We start from the raw sequence: 18,916 nt of genomic DNA, 5'->3' as shown, positions 1-18,916 counted from the left end.
TCCATGTGATGTGGAGAGAGACGATTGACTCTAAAAAGAATGGACGGCATGACAGCTCCTCAAAAGTGAAGCCAAAACATCTTTATCACCCCCTGGTTGCTTGCTGCAGTATATGTCAAAAGTCCTGCCTCCTCCTTGTTAGCTGATAAGACATAAGCCAAACAAAAAATCAAGTGCACGTAAAAATAATTTTCTTCCCAAAGATGGTTTCTGTCATTTTAGGTACAGTGCATCTGGAAAGTATTCACAGCGCTTAGTGAAGGGCCTTAGTCTGGGAGGTGACCAAGAACCTGATGGTCACTCTGACAGAGCTCCGGCGTTGCTCTGTGAAGAGTGGAGAACCTTCCAGAAGGACAACCATCTCTGCAGCACTCCACCAAACACGCCTGTATGGTAGAGTGGCCAGACGGAAGTCACTCCTCAATAAAAGGCACATGACAGCCTGCCTGGAGCTTGCCAAAAGGCACCTAAAGGACTCAGATCATGGAGAAAAAAAATTCTGGTCTGATGTTTGAACTCTTTGGCTTGAGTGCCAAGCGTCATGTCTTGAGGAAACCAGGCACCTGGCAAATACCTTACAGTGAAGCATGGTGATGGCAGCATCAAACTGTGGGGATGTTTTTCAGCAGCAGGAACTGGGAGACTCGTCAGTATCAGAAAACACATCCTTAATAAAACCTGCTCCAGAGCGCTCTGGACCGAATGTTCATCTTCCAACAGGACAGCGACCCTAAGCACACAGCCAATATAACAAAGGAGTGCAGGGGTTAAAGTGAAAAAAATATATATATATTAAACCGCATGCAAGTTCCAAATTTTTTTTTTCTCATGCCAGACATCCGGCACGGTGCCGGAATACTGCAAACCCTGGGAGTGGCTTCGAGACAACTCTGTGAATGTCCTTGAGGGGCCCAGCAAGAGCCCAGACTTGAACCCGATTGAACATCTTTGGAGAGATTTGGAAATGGCAAAGCTCCGAAGCTCCCCATCCAACCAGATGGAGCTTGAGAGGTCCTGCAAAAAAGAATGGGAGAAACTACCCAAAAACAGATGTGCCAAGCTTGTAGCATCATACTCAAAAAGACTTAAGGCTTTAATTGCTGCCAAAAGTGCTTCAACACATAGCAAAGGCTGTGAACAGTTAAGTATATGTTATATTTTCGTTCTGAATTTTTGCAAATTTCCAAAAAATTTGAGTGTCATGGCAAAGGCTTTGAATACTTATGTACATGTGATTTATTTTGTTTTGTATTTTTAATAGATTTGCAAACGTTTCAAAAACCTTGTTTCACGTTATCATTATGGTGTATTGTGTGTAGAATTGTGAGGAACATTTTTTTTTTTTTATCCATTTTCGAATACAACTGTAACAAAAGAACATGTGGAAAAAAGTGAAGCACTGTGAATACTTTCTGGATGCACTGTATACCGAAGTATAAGTACAAACATAAGTGTAAACAACTTGGAGTTCTCCGTAGTTCTAGCCAGGTGAAATCATGGCAGATTGATTGCTGTAAAAGAGGGGATGATTTGCATATGTTTAAAATCATTGCCCCAAAAAGCTTTTAAAACCTATGAAATGTGCGTTATTGTTTTCCAGTATTCCATAGAAAATCAAACAAATACTGAACCAGCAAACTTTGCAAAACACATTTGTTACTGCCAAAACTTATGGCCACGACTGTATGATAAGCAACCTCACCACACCAGACACGTCTGCAGCGCATGCGACGTGACCAGGTTTAGTTGTACAGCATTTCAGAAGAGAAGCTGCGAGGCAGCTGTATTAGCGAGTTCGCGAGATACAAATTTGTGTAGGCTGTTTGTGGTGTCATACAACTAGTGTTGCCCACCTTATAGAAGGAATGTCTTGTCATCCATGAAGTAAAATCCTTTGATTTCTGGCCTTTTGCCACAGAAGTAGTGAAGTGAAATGCGATAGGGAGTCTACACACAATGTTTTAATGCACACAGTGTTTTTATTTTGAAGTGACTGGGGGCATTTTCCATAAAACAAATTTAATCCAGGCATGTGGGTTGCTTTCCCGTTTATTTGGTAAACTTTCTTTATGGAACGTTCAGACTTATATTTTGGAATTTTACCTTAAAGCTTGGACGCAACTTCCGCTAAAAACCTATCTCTCGCAAAGCTGCGTGGAGGCCCGTGTCTGGGATGCTTCTGAAACGCGCCGCACCTCGTCTCGTGTGAACTGCACCATTGACTACAATGGTTATGGAGTAGCAAGCTACATAACTGAAACATTCTGGCTCCTTTCCACTGTGCAAACTTGTCTTCCGTGGTTGTGGATAATATTGGTGAACTTATGTGTCTTAGTCGTTGGCGGGTCTCAGTTTATATGCTGAATTGAAATATAAAATGTTCTCAGGTTTAGCAGCATTCTAGTATTAGCCTACGTATCATCATTATTGGGTGTGCTTGCCTTCGGCAAGAGCACAACCTTTGTTATCTCACATATATATATTCGGTTTCCTGTTTCTCTTTATTGTGAGAATGCTGTTAAGCATTTGTCACTATTGTTTTCCTGTTTCTGTTTATTATTATTATTCCAACTTCTTAGTTCTTCCGTAGGTTTTTTGGCCGTTAACTAGTCCTGCATACTTTCACCGATTCCTACAATTTTGGTATCAAAACATTCAGCTCCTTCAGGAGATGTTGGTTATGACTTTTGGTATTTCTCACTTTTATACTTTTTAAAGAATTAAGGTTTTTGTGCAAATTATTCTCCCATTAAAACTAATGATAAATCCTTTCAAATCATTAAAAAGATTCCTCCTCTTTCAAACTGAACTACTTCAGCATACTTTCAGCTAGAGAAACCATTCAACCTTTAAAATGTTCACAAGACATTCAGCTATTTCCAAATGATTCAGCTTTTTCAAATATCCAGCCAATTTGGAATCGTGACAGTTTCAAATACATGACAAATTAAGCCCCTTGATTTTTATGATTGAGCAGCCAGCAGAGTGGCACAACGTGTGTGGGTAACGTTTTGGAAACTGCCAAAAGACTTGTATTCCTGACCGCACAGACACATCAAGGATATCAGTGGTTTCGGCAGAGTCTTGGGTATGAAAAATATCCTTATTTTTGGGATTGGATGTACAGTAAACTTTTTCTTCCACTACAGTATCGACCAAATTGGCCAAACAAGGTATGTACATTGAGCTTAAAGTGTACATAATCTAGCTAGATCGTTTTTATTTCAGCAACTTTCACAGAAATCTGCAAAGTCAAGGCTCAAGACAGTCATAGCTGACCGTCACGAACAGCCAAACCGGGGCTGGGGTAAGTGTTTGCTGCAGCTGGCATTATTCCTACCAACAAATGCTTCGTAACTGAAGAGTATTTACTTTTTATTTGCGATATTGACAACAGAGGTTAAGGGACTTGTCCTTAATCAATAGATGGTCTCTGGTTTCAATTTGAAGCAGTATATGTAGCTTATTTAGGAAATCTTTCATTGCATCCTCTCTCTAACTTCACGCCTTTGGTTATTATTCAAGTCTACAGTACGGTGTTAATACATACCACTTTGTCACACTTGCAAGAAATGATCCGCTGGTTAGATGTAGCATGATCTTATTATTTACGTTTAAAAAAACTCACCCTGCACTATTTATTATTATGATGTCATCTTAAATTAAGTGTCTGAACAGGACTAGGTGTGCAGGCACACATGACTAGTTTCTCTTCCGTCTTGAACCTGAAACCTAGATTCTGGATTAGAAATATTGCCAATGACCAACGGTTGCTATGTTACAAGAAACAAGGAACCAATCCGATTGGCGAACCCTCTTCACTGTTCCATCGTCCTTCCACAAGTACTTTCCAGCTCGGAAAAAAGTTCCAGCAACTACATTTCTGCTCCTTTTTCCCTTTTCTCAACTTATTTAGCGTCTTTAGGTGACTTCATTTTATAAGGATTGAATAATAATTCAAAAAATGAACATTCATCATAAGAATTCATCTCCCATCTCCTTCTTTAAGCCTTTACTTTTTTCTGCTAAGACTTATAACTTTTTTTTTCAGCCATTTAATCAATTATGCCCTTTTTTTCCAGCAAGTTCAAGTCATTCCAGTGTTGTCCTTTTACCTTGAAATTTGTTCAACCCAGACTTCAGCAACTGGTTTTCTGCTAAATTTTAATATTTTTATCTGCAGCTCATCTTTCTGAATTTTTTCCCTTTTTGTTTTGCATTTTTCATTTTCTTTTCTTCTCTTTTCTGCCTTCATCTTGCTGCAGGTCCTTTCTAACGTACATTTCAGGCCTTTTGAAACTCCAGCAAAAAAAACTGCAAAATTTTCAAATTTGTATGCATTGTTTCTCTTCTTTCTGATTTTTTCACTTTTTGTTTTGCATTTTTCTTCTCTTTTCTGTATTTTTCTGCCTTAATCTCGCTGCAGGTCCTTTCTAACAAACATTTCAGGCCTTTTGACACCTGAGGAAATGACTTTCTACTACATTTTCAAATTCTTCTGAATTATTTCTCTTTTTGCATTTTTCTTCCCTTAGGGTTAGGGTTAGTAGTTAGGGTTAGGGTCTGTAGTTTTATGCCTTCATGCAGCTCCAACCCCTATTTAAAATACCTTTCGGGCGCTTTGAAGCTTCAGCTTATAACTTTCTAAACATTTTCACAATTTTCAGCTTTTTCAGCATGGTCAGCTATCCCCATTCAGGTTTTCAGCATTCTCACTGCTGTTTCGCAGGAACAGCCTTTTCTAGCTGTGAGAATGCTGTTAAGCATTCTCACTATTCTGCCGTGCAAAGGCAAAAGACCGTAACTTCAATTTTGTCGAAAATGATTTTTTTTTCATTTTCGGAACAGTTAAGGTCTGCTTTATCATGTGGCCAAATATTTTAAATGAACTCGTCTGTTTTTCAGAGAAAATAAGGTTGTTGTCTTCACCGTACCTTCCAAAAGCCTGCTTTGGCTTTAGAAATCCAATGCAGAATGACGTAACATCAGTTACGGTTCTTTGCCTTTGTTTTGCGGCACTCAAAAGGAGTTGCGGTTTCAATTGAACTAATACGTAACTTAGCAACAATAAACACATCTAGCATTAGCTTAGCCTACTCGCTGGCATTCAACACCAAACATCCCAAACATGAGTCGTTTGTAAGTATCTTACCCTGGCAGTTAAATCAAAAAGACTCTTGTCTTGTGAGTCTTGTGACAGGTATCCACGTGTATGTTACATTGGCTTATAAAATACAGAGTTTATATCGTGAAAAGCAACTAAGTGAGCGAAGAAACGGAATTTACTGTATTTTGCCTTGGCATGACCACTTACGATAGACTATGGTATACTACTGTAACTTCAAAATATGGGTCAAAAGTGCAGTTTAAGATCAACAATTAAAAAAATGTCTAGTTTAGATAATGTGTAATCACTAAAACATCAAACTGCTAGATTTCCAGTGTCCTACCTAAAATGCATTTGGCAGGAAAACTACTTTGAAAGTGCAAAAACTTTGAAGTCGTTTTTCTCAGTTCTACACTTTGGCGAGTTACGGTCTTTTGGCATTGTAGGGCAGAATTGTTTTCCTGTTTCTCTTTATTATTGGTGGCCAAGCCGCGAAGCGGCGAAGCCACATAAGTGATTCTACCCTTTCTTATTATTGGTGGCCAAGCCGCAAAGTGGCGAAGCCACATAAGTGATTCTACCCTTTCTTATTATTGGTGGCCAAGCGGCGAAGCCACTTAAGTGTTTCTACCTTTTTATTGTTATTGTTAGTATTATTATTATTATTATTAGGGGCCAAGCAGTGAAGCTGTGAAATCAATTTCCGGTTATATAGATTTTCCGCCATTTCCGGTTTTATGGAAAACCCTTGAAAGCCTACTCCTCCTACAATTTTTAATCTTCCCCAGAATTGGCAAACATCATCATCAGACCAACCCTCACAGAAGTTATCAAAGGATATTTGATTTTCAAAACCGTTTGTCCGGTACAGCCAATCAAAATCGGCAACAAAGCAACCAAACAGGAAGTTGGGTCATATCTCAGCAAATCTTTGAGAAATCAACAGCGAACTTGGTATGTTGACTCAGAACCCTCTTTTGAGGCTGTCCAATTAATTTGGTGTCATGTGATCACTGGGCGTGGCCGCAGGAAGCAAAAATGTGTTTTGGCCAATAACTGTTGCTTTGTTTGCTTTTATTAAGTGATTCCTTTGTCTCATGATATGTTGGGATATCGTGTGTGATACATCATAACTTGTGATAATAGCCGAATTGATGCGGCCACCATTTTGAATTCATTGAAAAACGTTTTTTCTTTACTCCTCCTACACATGTTGTCCAATCTTCACCAAATTTGGCAGAGAGTATCTACAGACCAAGCCTCACGAAGGCCTTTACACGATTTTTTGATTTTCAGAACCGTTTGCCCGGTACAGGCAATCAAAATGTGCCGTTAAGCCAGCAAATAGGAAGTTGGGTCGTATCTCAACAAATCTTTGATAGATTCGCACCAAACTTGCTGTGTGTACTCTTTACCCTCTTCTGAGGATGTCTAAAATGTTTTATGGGTCATTTGACTGCTTGTCCACCTCATTGCTGCTTGCAGCTATATTTATTGTTGAGGCAGCATTCCAAGTATTGTTCTTTGAATCTTTATTCAACTTCTATTTCTTCCGTGGCACCTTTCAGCGCCTTCAAATCTTCAGCTATTAAAACCATTCAACTATCAAAAAATTCAGCAATTTCAGGCCATGGGGGCTTAGACTTTTCAGCTTTGTACCTCTTATGGTTGAATTAATATAAATCAATATTCATAATGTTTTCTCTGAGTTTTCTTTCAAATCCTTTCAAACTTCTTAAAACTTCAACTTCCAAATCCTTCTTCTTCCTTAATCTTTCAGCTAGAGCCACAATTTAAACTTTAAAACGTTCACAAAACCCTAAACCTTCATGCAGCTCCAGCCCCTTTCCAAAATACCTTTTGGGCATTTTTTTTGCTTTTTTAGCATGGTCAGCTATCCCCATTCAGGTTTTCAGCATTCTCACTGCTGTTTCGTAGGAACAGGTTTTTCTAGTTATTATTGTTTCTCTTCACACCCCTAAAACTCAGTTAATATTTGGACTACATAGACAACCTAGGTTTCAAAAGTTTCGTCTTGGTAGCGATTGAGTTGCTTGTATTGGGATTTGCATTCCGTTGCAAGGTTTAAGTCGACATTCACTTTTTGTGGCGAAAAGTGAAGCTAACGGTGTTTAACTTGCTAGCCACAGTCACTGACGCCACTAACATCAGTAATGTCACGAAAACTCGCGTAGCATTAGTTTAGCAGCTCGTTAACTTCTGGGAGATGGCTAGGCTAACTGCTTTACTGCAAGGCAGCTGCAGAAACGCTGCAAGCAAAGTGGCCTGGGTGATAACTATTTGCTCATTTTACTTTGTGATATGACACACAATTTTAACGTGTAATGTACAATATAAGCTAATATTATGGAAGTACATCTACTTTCGGAAACAGTAATCTACTTTTTCACTGAAGCATTAGCATCATGACATTAGCTTCTGTTGCCCGGGAGACACATACTACAGCGGTCTATGATGCATCTGTTTTCAATCGTTAAAATAATCATTCCTCACAAACACATTTTTGTTGTAGGATTTATTATGACATTAGATTACAAGTAAACTATTTGTGGGTGAAATTATCATTACCTGTGGTTTCAAACCAGTGTAGCTCACTGCAACGCTGTAGCCTAGTCTAGGTGATAGAGACGTTCTAGCATGCAAGTTGGAGCTTGGATTATGAGCGAAAAATACCCCCCCACAAAATTCCCAACCATTGGACTTTGTTGAGAAAGCGATTTCGAGTGGAACTGCCATCTCGGATTTTTGATTTAGGTTGTGAAAGTCTTTGTAATTTGAACCAGTGCGGGTCGCCCGTGAGACCGCCTAGTATTTTAGGCGGCAGCCATGCTAGAAAGTGTCATAGTAGCTAGTATTTTCGTAAATTTATAGTTAAATTTTACACGACAAAACTGAAAGAGGGAAACGTTATGACGATATGACTATTGTGAAGACAGCCTGTGGGTCAGCATATTTTTGTGATTTGTGTAAAACTTGGAATTTGAGTGAGTCTGAGTCTTGTTTTAACGTTAGCCTTACAGTCAGACTGGCAGTGTGTAGTAGTAGGATACTGCCTTCAATGCCACAGCTATGGCTAAACTTTATTATGTCAAAAGAAACATTAGATTACAAGTTAACGATTTGTGGGTGAAATTATCATGACCTGTGATTTTAAACCAGTGAAGCTCACTGCAACGCTGTAAACTACTGCTAGTCTAGTACTGTAGCTAGCTAACAAAAACATCTCCACAGCTGTTTACAGTAGAAAGCAAACGAAATGGCAGCACATGTTCGGCACTACCCTTACTTAAATCAAAAGTCTTTCAATAGGTGAAACTATCTGACTAGTGACTACTAAACTGAACTCCATTGCCACAGCCTAAACTTTGTAAATCTGTTCATGAAAATAATTCATATCAGCTAGACCAGGGGTACTCAATGAAAAACTCAAAAGGTCCACTCACCAAATTTACATTTAGTCGATGTTCCGGAACGGACCATGGTTTATTTTTCTGGCCCTTACCTCTCCCATTGACTCCCATTCAAAATTGACTAGGTTTAGGCATTGTGCCTGTGCCCCTGGGCATCTTTCTCCCATAGACCAGAGTTCTGGGGGTCATTTTGGTCACGTTAGCTCTACCACTTTAGACAAGGGAAACCGTCTCATTGCAGATTAAACACATCGGTTTTGTGCTCCCCCACCGGCAACACAAATGCGTCGGTCCATTCTCTCTGAAATGTGCGATTTTTCAGAATCAACTTTTCGCTGGGGTTTGTCACGCCATTATTTTTGCTAAGGAAGAACAGGTAGGCTGGCTACCGTTAGCAAATCAATGAAACACACAACCTGCGTGACCCACAGAGGTTGCGGCCAACGTTGAGTGAGTGAGTTGTCATGGTGATTGCTATTACAGCTCCTGATTGGATCTTTGGATTGGACACAGAAGATAGAAACCACATCTAGTAGGTAAACCATAAACATAATAAATAGCGTAAAGGCTATAAAAAATGTGCCAGTTAAAATGGAAACGTCCCATCAAAATAAATTAATTCCATTGGCTAATAATATATCGGCTAAAAGTCTGGGTCCGGATAGGGAGCCGCTTGGGTCCGGACTCGGACTGCGGTCCGCCATTTAATGACCCCTGAGCTAGACCGTAGAACGGAAGTAACTTGAAATAGAATTCAACCAACGCAATTGCTACCAAGACGAACAGTCTAGTAGTAGTAGTAGCTAGTGATGTGTCGTTCGTGAACGATTCGTTCATTTTGAACGAATCTTTATAAGGACTCGGGAGTAACAAGTCCTCTCAACGTGTGATTCGTTCATTTCCTGACTCTGTCTTTCTACGAGTCTTTAGGACATTTTTCACGTGACCTGCATAGGCTCTGTACTGGTAGCTAGAGGAAACGAACGATTTGTTCATTTCCCGACTCGGTCTTTCTACGAGTCTTTGGATCCTTTTTTCACGTGACCCGCATTGTATTTTTTAGTAGAGGAAACAGTTTCCTTATTCCTTTTGCGTGGCCGCTGTTTTAACGTGAATGATATTCGCTCAAGTCGTCATACTGACTGGTTTTGTTATTTTCACTTTACATTACACTTACAGTTTAGTGCAGTGTAATTGTTTGACGTGATAATTAAATGCTAGTGTGATAATACATGACCAAATCATACAAACTCATGATACATTATTTTAATGCAGGAATTTCTTTGAAATAGTATCTGCTGGTGCAATTTACCGGGGCAGCTTGTCCACACAGGGATGTATCGCATTTTGCCTTGTTACTGACAATGATCGCTACCACTGACATTTTTATGAATTACTGATTTTCCCTAAATTAATGTCAAGCTATTTTTGGGGGCATAGTTTCTGTTAGCAGATGGTACTATTTGAATCGCGATTCCATCTGAGCTAGCTACTAGCTGGTAACGTTGTTGTTAAAATAAGCTTTAAAAGAGGGTCTTTATTAATGAATGAATGCAATATGATAAGAATATATTGAAAATATCAAGGGAAAAATTACAATGACGTTTAAGTCGGAGATTAGGTCAATACTTACACCGGTCTGCCAAATGTATTCGTTTTTGATTCAACTGTGAGGTTGCTGATCACCATTCCCTCTTGCAGGGGAAATGAGAAGACAACCATTTCAGTCTACTCTTCACTATTAGTATTTTGAGTTGGAAACGAGCTGAAACAAATATGCTTTTAAATCTATGTAATCTTTATAAATAATAAGTAGGCTATGCATTTTTATATAAAATATACAGAAATATCAGTTGTAAAATGTAATTTAAATACGGACCCCTGCAACCAACGCAAGCAAGCACATCCTGCAATTTCCCCAGAAATTGTACCCTCTCTAGTTATCTTATCTTTTTTTACTTTGGCAAAAAAATCTGTGTGGTTCTTTGGGTTACAGTTCTGAGTCAGACTTTAAGAGGGTATCGTGGAAGTTTTGGAGAGAATCAATCGTAAAGCTGAAGTCGGGCGAAGTACAGAGTTAAAGGAGTAATTGATTGCAAAACCAATTTTACCTTGTCATAGTTGAAGAACGACAGTTTGGTGGGTTAAATGAACATACAGTGAACCTCAAAGTCCATTGATACCTCTTTTCTATGCAAATCTCAAAATGCAACAAATTTGTCTGTAAAACGGTAGCTTTTCAACAAAGCCACCCGCCTTTTTTGGCTCTGGTCTGTATCTTTGTCACGCCCCAAAATGTACATCCAGACCAGCCCACTCACTGGTGTTCTTGCCCAGTCCGAGGTAGCGTAGATCTCCGATACTAGTTTAGCTGCGCGCTGCTCTGTGTAGGCTACTTCTAAGGAATTACGAAGAAGAGCGTTTTGAATATTAACAAGGATATTGAAAATGGACCACGATCGTAAATGCTGTGTTCTCAGGCTGTACAGGGAAAGCTAACACTCATAGTCGCAAGGAGCCAAACATTCGACAGGCATGGCTGCTGTTTGTCTATGAGATGATCCCGGCGAAGTTCGACACTCAATTATTCATTTGCGCTGAACATTTCACCCAAGACAGCTTTGACAACCTTGGACAATTTCAAGCAAGATTTGCTAAGAAGCCGAACCTGAACAGATTTGCTGTTCCGACTGTATGCTCATCGCAACCGCAAGCTGTAAGTACAGTATGATTTTGTCGCTAACAGTTATTAGCAATGCTAACGTCACCTTTATCTAGCAAAGGTAGAATGCTAAATACGTTTCTAATCACATCAACATACTTTACTTAGCAAATGAGTCTAGCTAGACTAGCTGTAGTCGGCATTAGAAGGGAAGCTTCCGAAAAAATTGCCAGAAAACAAACAACAGTCTGGCCTGTCTAGATTATCGATTTGAAAGAACTGGAGAAAGGCAGGTGCTAGATACAGGATACGTTAGCATTGCTAATAACTGTTACCGACAAAATCATACTACAGCTTGCGGTTGTGATGAACTTGAGGTCGGAACGCACATCTTTTCAGCAACAGCTTCATAGCAAATCCTGTCCCAGGTTTTCAAAACTGCCCTTGGTGAAATGGTTTGCGCAAATGTGTCGAGGGTCGAACTGCACAGGGATCTTCTACGCTACGGTATAGATAAACAAGAGCCATGCCCAACTAGTCAATGTTAGCTAGACTCTAGCTCATCTGCTTTTTATTAACACTGATTTGCAAGGAATGCAAGAACAGCTAGATAGCGAAAACACCTAGGCATGTAAACTAGTTAGGCTTGCTAACGCAAGAGCAAGAATGTGATGATTTAGCCTAGTTTATTGGCAATGGAGCTAACGTTGTTTCATGTTTTCTGACTGTGTTTCATTCAAATAAATAACCTGTGTTGTTATGTAAATCTGTAATTCACAATGCATGTGTGTCCAGATCTTTGTCAGGTTATTTTTCAGCAAGATATCTAGAGCTAGCTAACTGAAGCTGAGTTGAATCACGATATAGTTTGGTTGCTAAGCTGTAACGTTCTATCTACGTAAGTCAATCCAGTTTGCTTTGATAATAGAAGTGTAAACAACTAACGTTACAATTTCTAATGATATCTAGTTAATCTGTTGAAAACAGTGTTGTGTAGACACAGTAGATTTATTTGCGCGTTTTTATTTCAAGTTTCCACCTTCAGTGTTCAGTGAGTGCTGTTGGCCGTATTGTGTTTTTGCTCCCCAGCTTCACTCGTTGAAAACCAACTAATCAGCGCGCAGCTTATCTAAATATTAATGAACATACCATAAAAGGAGAAAAGCTAGTGATTTTTCCCGGGAAAATTTCAGAGGATCTATCAGGGGGCATAGAACAGCACCCGGGCCATTTTCAACCCAACCAATGTTACATACCCTATTCGGCGACCTTAAGGAACAGTGTGAAATAACCCAAAAACCCAGTCAATCACCCCTTTAATGTTTATTTTATTCGTATGATGTATACATACATATAACGTTACCAACATAACATCATCGACACTCAAACATAAGACAATAACACAAAGACAATTCCATACAGCTCCATCTAGCTTTCTAAAATGGAACTGGGAGAATCCAGCAGACACCAGCACTAGGGGTGTCACGATACCAAAAATTCAGTAGTGGGTGCCAATACCAGTAAAAAAAACACGTTTCTCTATGCTAAATGTCCATGCATTTATCTTTAGTAGACTTGACTATTGTAACAGTGTCCTTGCTGGCCTTCCAAAAAAATCAATCAGACAGCTTCAGCTAATTCAAAACGCTGCTGCCCGTGTCCTTACTAGGACCAAAAAAGTAGATCACATTACCCCAGTTCTGAGGTCTTTACACTGGCTTCCAGTCACTCAAAGAATTGACTTCAAAATTCTGATGTTGGTTTATAAAGCACTAAATGGTTTAGGGCCAAAATACATTACTGATATGCTGATAAGTTATGAACCGTCCAGAGCCCTTAGGTCGTCTGGGACAGGTCTACTTACAGTCCCTAGAGTTAGGACTAAACGAGGAGAAGCAGCTTTTAGTTTTTATGCACCAACAATCTGGAACAAACTCCCAGAGAACTTGAGGTCTGCTGCAACTTTCAGTTCTTTTAAATCGAGTCTGAAGACTTTTTTGTTTCCTTTTTAACTTGCAATTTTCATTTTATTTGCTTCTTTTATTAAATCGAGTTTTAATTTTTTTTTTATTTACTTCTTTTATCCGCTTTTAAATGTTTTATAATGTGTTTTATGTATTCTAATCTGGCCCCTGTAAAGCACTTTGAGTGGCCTTGTGTCTGAATTGTGCTATATAAATAAACTTGCCTTGCCTTGCCTTGCCTTGCTGATTTCGATACCACGGTAAAAAAAAAGTTTTGTATTTTCTAACGTGGTCACTACATTGAATATGTCTGCTACTTTTTGCCAGCCCTCTACTGAATTTTGCAGACTTTGAGGTGTTACCTGCCCTTTTGATCAAATCTTCCAATTTGGAGTAATCTTCGAGCAAATTTCTTGCTCTGTTGCGGAAAACAAAGGGGTGCTCTTTTTGGCCATGGTGAGCAGCCATAGATTTATGTGAGCAGCCAATAGCAGCGTTGCTGATCAAGGTTTCTACTATCGATACATACCCCCCTTTGAGACCAACACATAACTCAATCCAGCTTTGCTAATCATAAACAACAAGGGTGTTGGAAGAACCGAATTAGCCAGATCATGATTAGCATGAAGATGTCATCTTGCATGTGTCATTTGATCTTGGATGTAATAAGCAACGTACGGAGAACGGGCGCGTGTTCGGCCATTTGTTTTCCTACATTCCAAGGCTGCGATTCTCTTTTCTGTCAGCATATGTTGCAAGGACTCCTGTATGCGAGTCTTCTGTTATTCAGACAAGGTTTAATATATAGTATGTAAATATACCTAATATCTATAGTTTATACATATGTGGAAAATGATAAGAATTATTTAATTATACGAAGTGCATTTGTTTCACATACTTGGTGTTTAGACCATGGTATAAGCGCATTTTGGCATGTATTCGAACATGGGTTTTACGAATCATTAGCCGATAAAATCACCTTGAAAATAGACAATCTATGAATGTAAGGTGAATTAGTGGATACTCAAACTATAGTTTGCAATCAGTAGGTCTATAGAAGGAGCTATTGAAATAGTCTCATAGATCCAGGGGTCTGATAGATCCAGTTATCTTGGCAAAACAGTTATTGTTATTTATTTATTGAGAGGGCACGGTCCAAGTATTGCAAAGGTGAGAGAAGTGTATGTTTGGAACTTCTAAGCTAGAAGCTACAATCTCTGCCTGCTCTCCGGTTTATCCTGGTCTCAAATGTTTGCTTTCTGAACAATAAATTGCACTGTGGCTTGTGTATTTATATCAACACAAAATGGTGCAAAACTCTATGCTAGTTTCTAATTAGGCTACTGCTCATCGCTGGTGGAGTTCACACTCCTATCGTGTGACTGTCATGTTCACACTTGGTTCTCTTGGATCTTTTGGTCCAGTCCCAAAAATTAAAATTGTAGTCTATACTCCTGGGGGGTATTCGTTGTAGCTCGCTAAGCAGTTTAGCGAGCTAACTTTCAGGCTAAGATAAAACACGCCCCTCTTTTTGGTTCGTGGAAGCAAGTTTAGATAAATCACCATAGTAACACATCCATTAGCACTAACCTGCTCGAGAGCAGGCTAACATAAGTGTAGCTGGATAAGCTTGCCACACCCCCGGAAAAAAAAATGGCATCTCCATTTCTGAGAGACCCAGTTGACGAAGGAGCTATTCTAGTTCGATTAGCCTTTCATACCGATAGAGTTCTTCGCGATTGCCAAGATCCTTTATGTCACACGGATGAGTTCCTGTTCGAGCGATATCGATTCAGCCGACAAGGACTCATTTATTTGCAAGACCTTCTCGGGCCGTACATTGCAAATGTCACACGCCGCAGCAGAGCTTTAACTGTGCTTCAGACTCTGTGCATAGCCTTGAGGTTTTTTGCGTCAGGTACATTTTTATACAGTGTAGGCGATGCAGAAAACATTGGCAAAGCCGCAGCATGCGTTGCTGTAAGGAAAGTGTACTTGGCGCTCAACCAGCTGATGAATAAATTCATCATATTCCCAGGCCATGTCCCAGTCAATGACATCAAAGAGGGATTTTATGCAATTGCAGGTAATTGAGTAAATAAATATTGTACCATTTCATGAAAATGCCTTCCTATCACTATTCATTACGGAGTTTATCACTATGCAGAGTTTCCTAATGTCATTGGCGCAGTGGACTGCACCCATATCCGCCTGAAAAAGCCCTCTGGGCCAAACGAGGCCTATTTTGTGAACAGAAAGGGCTTTCACAGCCTTAATGTTCAGGTACTTATTACATAATTTTCCTCAAATTACATTGTTCTTAAAACAATAATTTGTCTTTGACAATAGACATGGACCTTGCAATTGCCTGCTGTAAGCTACTCATGTACTGTACAATACCCATGACTTGACTGCAATTCATCTTAGATGATTTGTGACTCCAACTGCCTGATCACGAATGTTGAGGTCAAGTGGCCGGGGTCTGTCCACGACTCCCGGATATTCCGAGACTCCACATTATGCCACAGCTTTGAGCAAGGTATAGCAAATCTCATGTCATTCAGAAATTGATTATTTTATGTAGAGGTGATCCAACGTTGTTCATATCATATACTAGGTAACTACGATGGGCTCCTAATTGGAGACAGGGGTTACGCCTGCAAGCCCTGGTTCATGACCCCCTATCCAGAGCCAGCCCCAGGCCCTGAAGTGCGGTTCAACGGTGCTCTCGCTAGAACGAGGGCACGGATAGAGATGACCTTTGGCCTACTTAAAGGGCAGATTTAATTGTCTGCGGGGGCTGAGGGTGGAACCGGACAGGGCCTGTCCAATCACAGTGGCATGTGCTGTGCTACACATGTGGCCACACTCAGGAGGGAGAGGGTCCCAGTGATTGTGGCCCATCCTGAGGACGATGTGGAACCGATCCACCTAAATGAGCGGTCTGGAATGGCTGCAAGGAACATAATTGCCCAGCATCATTTCAGATAGCTGTCCAGATGACTTTGGGTTATGTTGGACTCATTTCATGTTCTTCATGTTTGCATGTTTCATATATATGGTTAGCCACCCTCTTTGCTTTTAAGTTACCCATTAATAGTCCATCCTCAGCCATCATCGAGTCCATCCCAACTCAGTCTGGTTTGCACCTCCACTGTCAAGGACCAAGGCAGACTGCGGCAGATCATTTGGTCCCACCCTGACCTGTTCCATTCCAGGACCAGCAGGAGAGCAAGCAGGATCATTGCTGACCCTTCTCATCCTGGCCACCACCTCTTCCCATCCAGCAAAAGTGTGCGGTCGATTAAAACCAATGGACTCACAAACAAGAGTCAGGTGGTTGAGCGGTTGGGGAATCGGGCTAGTAATCAGAAAGTTGCCGGTTCGATTCTTGGCCGTGCAAAATGACGTTGTGTCCTTGGGCAAGGCACTTCACCCTACTTGCCTCGGGGGAATGTCCCTGTACTTACTGTAAGTCGCTCTGGATAAGAGCGTCTGCTAAATGACTAAATGTAAATGTAACAAGGGGCTCACAAACAACCCCCTGCACCACACTGACTCTGGGACCCCTGCACACAATGCACTGCAGTTTGCATCCTTATTCATTCAATTCATTCTGAATAGAGGAACATGCTGAAGAATAATGTAACAATAAAGCCTTTATTTTTTTCCCCTTTATTGGTTATCCTGTAAATGAAGGTGCACAAATAATATGATTTTCAGTTTAGTTCCAATTCATAGCAAAGCTCACAAATACTTAGCCAAAGCTTTGCTTTACAGGGTTAGACTTACATTCAGCTGCCGTCTAAGCAATTTAACCTCCAAATCCAACTTGATTGAGCTCAAGTGGAGGTTATGTATTTTGGCACGCAAGTATTGCTTGTAAAGCGTGCGCACATCTTCAGTGTCAGTCTGGAAAAAAGACAAACCATTCATAGCTTGTTCAGTGTGGTGGTCAGATGCCAACTAAATTCAGGCCTCACAATGTGAGGGTATTTAATGAGAACTCACACCCCTATCCCCAGTTCCCAAAGAGTGAGAGGGGCCAGGCTCCTCCGGATCAGGCCGTGGTCCAGCAGGATTTGCCTTAAGGAATGCATTGATGTAGTGAGTGCCAGGAGTGAGTGGCAGGAGTGAGTGGGATAGGAGTATTAGTTGACACAACTTGCATTTACCAAATCGCTGGAGAACGCAGAAAGTGTGTCCTCATCGTTTAGACTGACCTCCTGTTAGTGAATTAGGAATGATTAGGAACTGTGGGAAAGTGCCTTCGGTTTTAAAAGACACACACAATGAACATGTTTAGAATCATTACACAATGATGCAGCAATATCAACTTACATCAGTGGGCTCCTCTCCCCCGACCAACACATTGGGAGGTGGCTGCAGGAGTGTGATCGAACCTCCGGCCACTGCAAAATGTGACTATGGTTAACCAAATGACTAATTATGAAGGAAACTCATAGAATGAAGTGCACCTACCTTGGACATAAGGATTCTCTCCTGCTACCACCTCTCCAGAGGAGCTGCCCCCAGCTATGCCCTGCATGATGGGCCTACCCCTATTATTAGCCAGGGCCAGCTCCTCAGCAGGGGTTAGCTCGGGACCTTGGGGTCCTCCCCCCGTCTTAACCATATCCGCCTTTTTCTTGTTGGCTAAAATATGAAGGATATGACACTGACAAGCTGTTCAGTACATTACCATGACACATATTGTAATGACTCACCAGCCTGAATGATGTTTTTATGTTTTATTTTTACTTGCTCCCAAGTCCTCTTAGTGGCTGGGTTGCAACTACATGGGGTTTGAAAGCACTCATAATTATATGACAGTGTTCACCATATCACACCATACCATACCATACAGTACACCATACCATATCATTATTTTTGAAAATGATTAAAGTGGACTCAACAATTTCTTTTCACTGCATCAATTGATTGAATTTCTGATTATGAATAATACTACGTACATACTGTAATCCGCCCATACACAGATTTGCACATGCATTCAAACTCCTACTTCTATATGGTCATCTACACATACATGCATATGCACATATATAGTACATGTTAAATAAGCGCTTTCAGTACATACATCCTCATAAGTGTCTATGAATTCGTATCAATTAGATAATCTTTGGCCTTTGTTTTATCTAGGCCAACTTATTCTGTAAGAGTTGAGACAATCATTTTCGCTAGCAAGATCTCATTTGATGATTAATTTCCATTAAGCCTACTGCCAGCAGGCACATTTAAAGAAATGTGATCTGATTGATCGGGGTAATGAGGCACTAAAGATGAGCCTATACAGTTTCCCAAAACTTACGCATTTAGTTTATCAGCAATTTTTTGCCAAGCTGCCTGTCTTGCTCTGGCAGCGGTGGCGGTGTTTGACTTAGCCATGATTACGTCTCTGAAGTCTTCATAGAGACTTATTATTAAATGCTGTTCTGATTGCGAGAATATCACCGCTCTCTCTTTAAGTCCAGTCTTTCCTGCCATCGTACCGTTAGAAAATCACGGTTTTGGTGATCGACCTTTCCTGCCTTTTGTAGTCGTACGTGCGCGTGCACTTGCCCAGATGAGTTTAGCCTGATTTAAATTAACCACATGATTTGGATGCGGATCAGCCGTCGACGAACCGATATTAGCGGTTCTCAGTTAGCTCGCTAATGTTAACGGGCTAAAGGGACAATGGATTAGCTTAGCTTCAACCCCTACGACGAACGGGCCCCTGGTTTGCTAACAG

The 18,916-nt window shown here is 40.5% G+C and overlaps 1 protein-coding gene and 1 pseudogene across 4 annotated transcripts in view; one reads left to right on the top strand and one right to left on the bottom strand.

The window, feature by feature from the left end:
• The window catches only part of zdhhc15b (zDHHC palmitoyltransferase 15b), a 123,800-nt gene that overhangs the window by 11,761 nt on the left and 93,123 nt on the right, over positions 1-18,916 (top strand). The gene's annotated exons all lie outside the window — the stretch shown is intronic.
• On the bottom strand, positions 16,939-18,301 carry LOC146302897 (uncharacterized; annotated as a pseudogene).

The sequence above is a fragment of the Hypomesus nipponensis genome, chromosome 1 (genome assembly GCF_054491055.1).
Source record: "Hypomesus nipponensis isolate SF chromosome 1, ASM5449105v1, whole genome shotgun sequence".
Classification (NCBI taxonomy): Eukaryota; Metazoa; Chordata; class Actinopteri; order Osmeriformes; family Osmeridae; genus Hypomesus; species Hypomesus nipponensis.
Note: the sequence above shows the minus strand (reverse complement) of the source record. Positions and strands in the feature narration are given on the sequence as shown.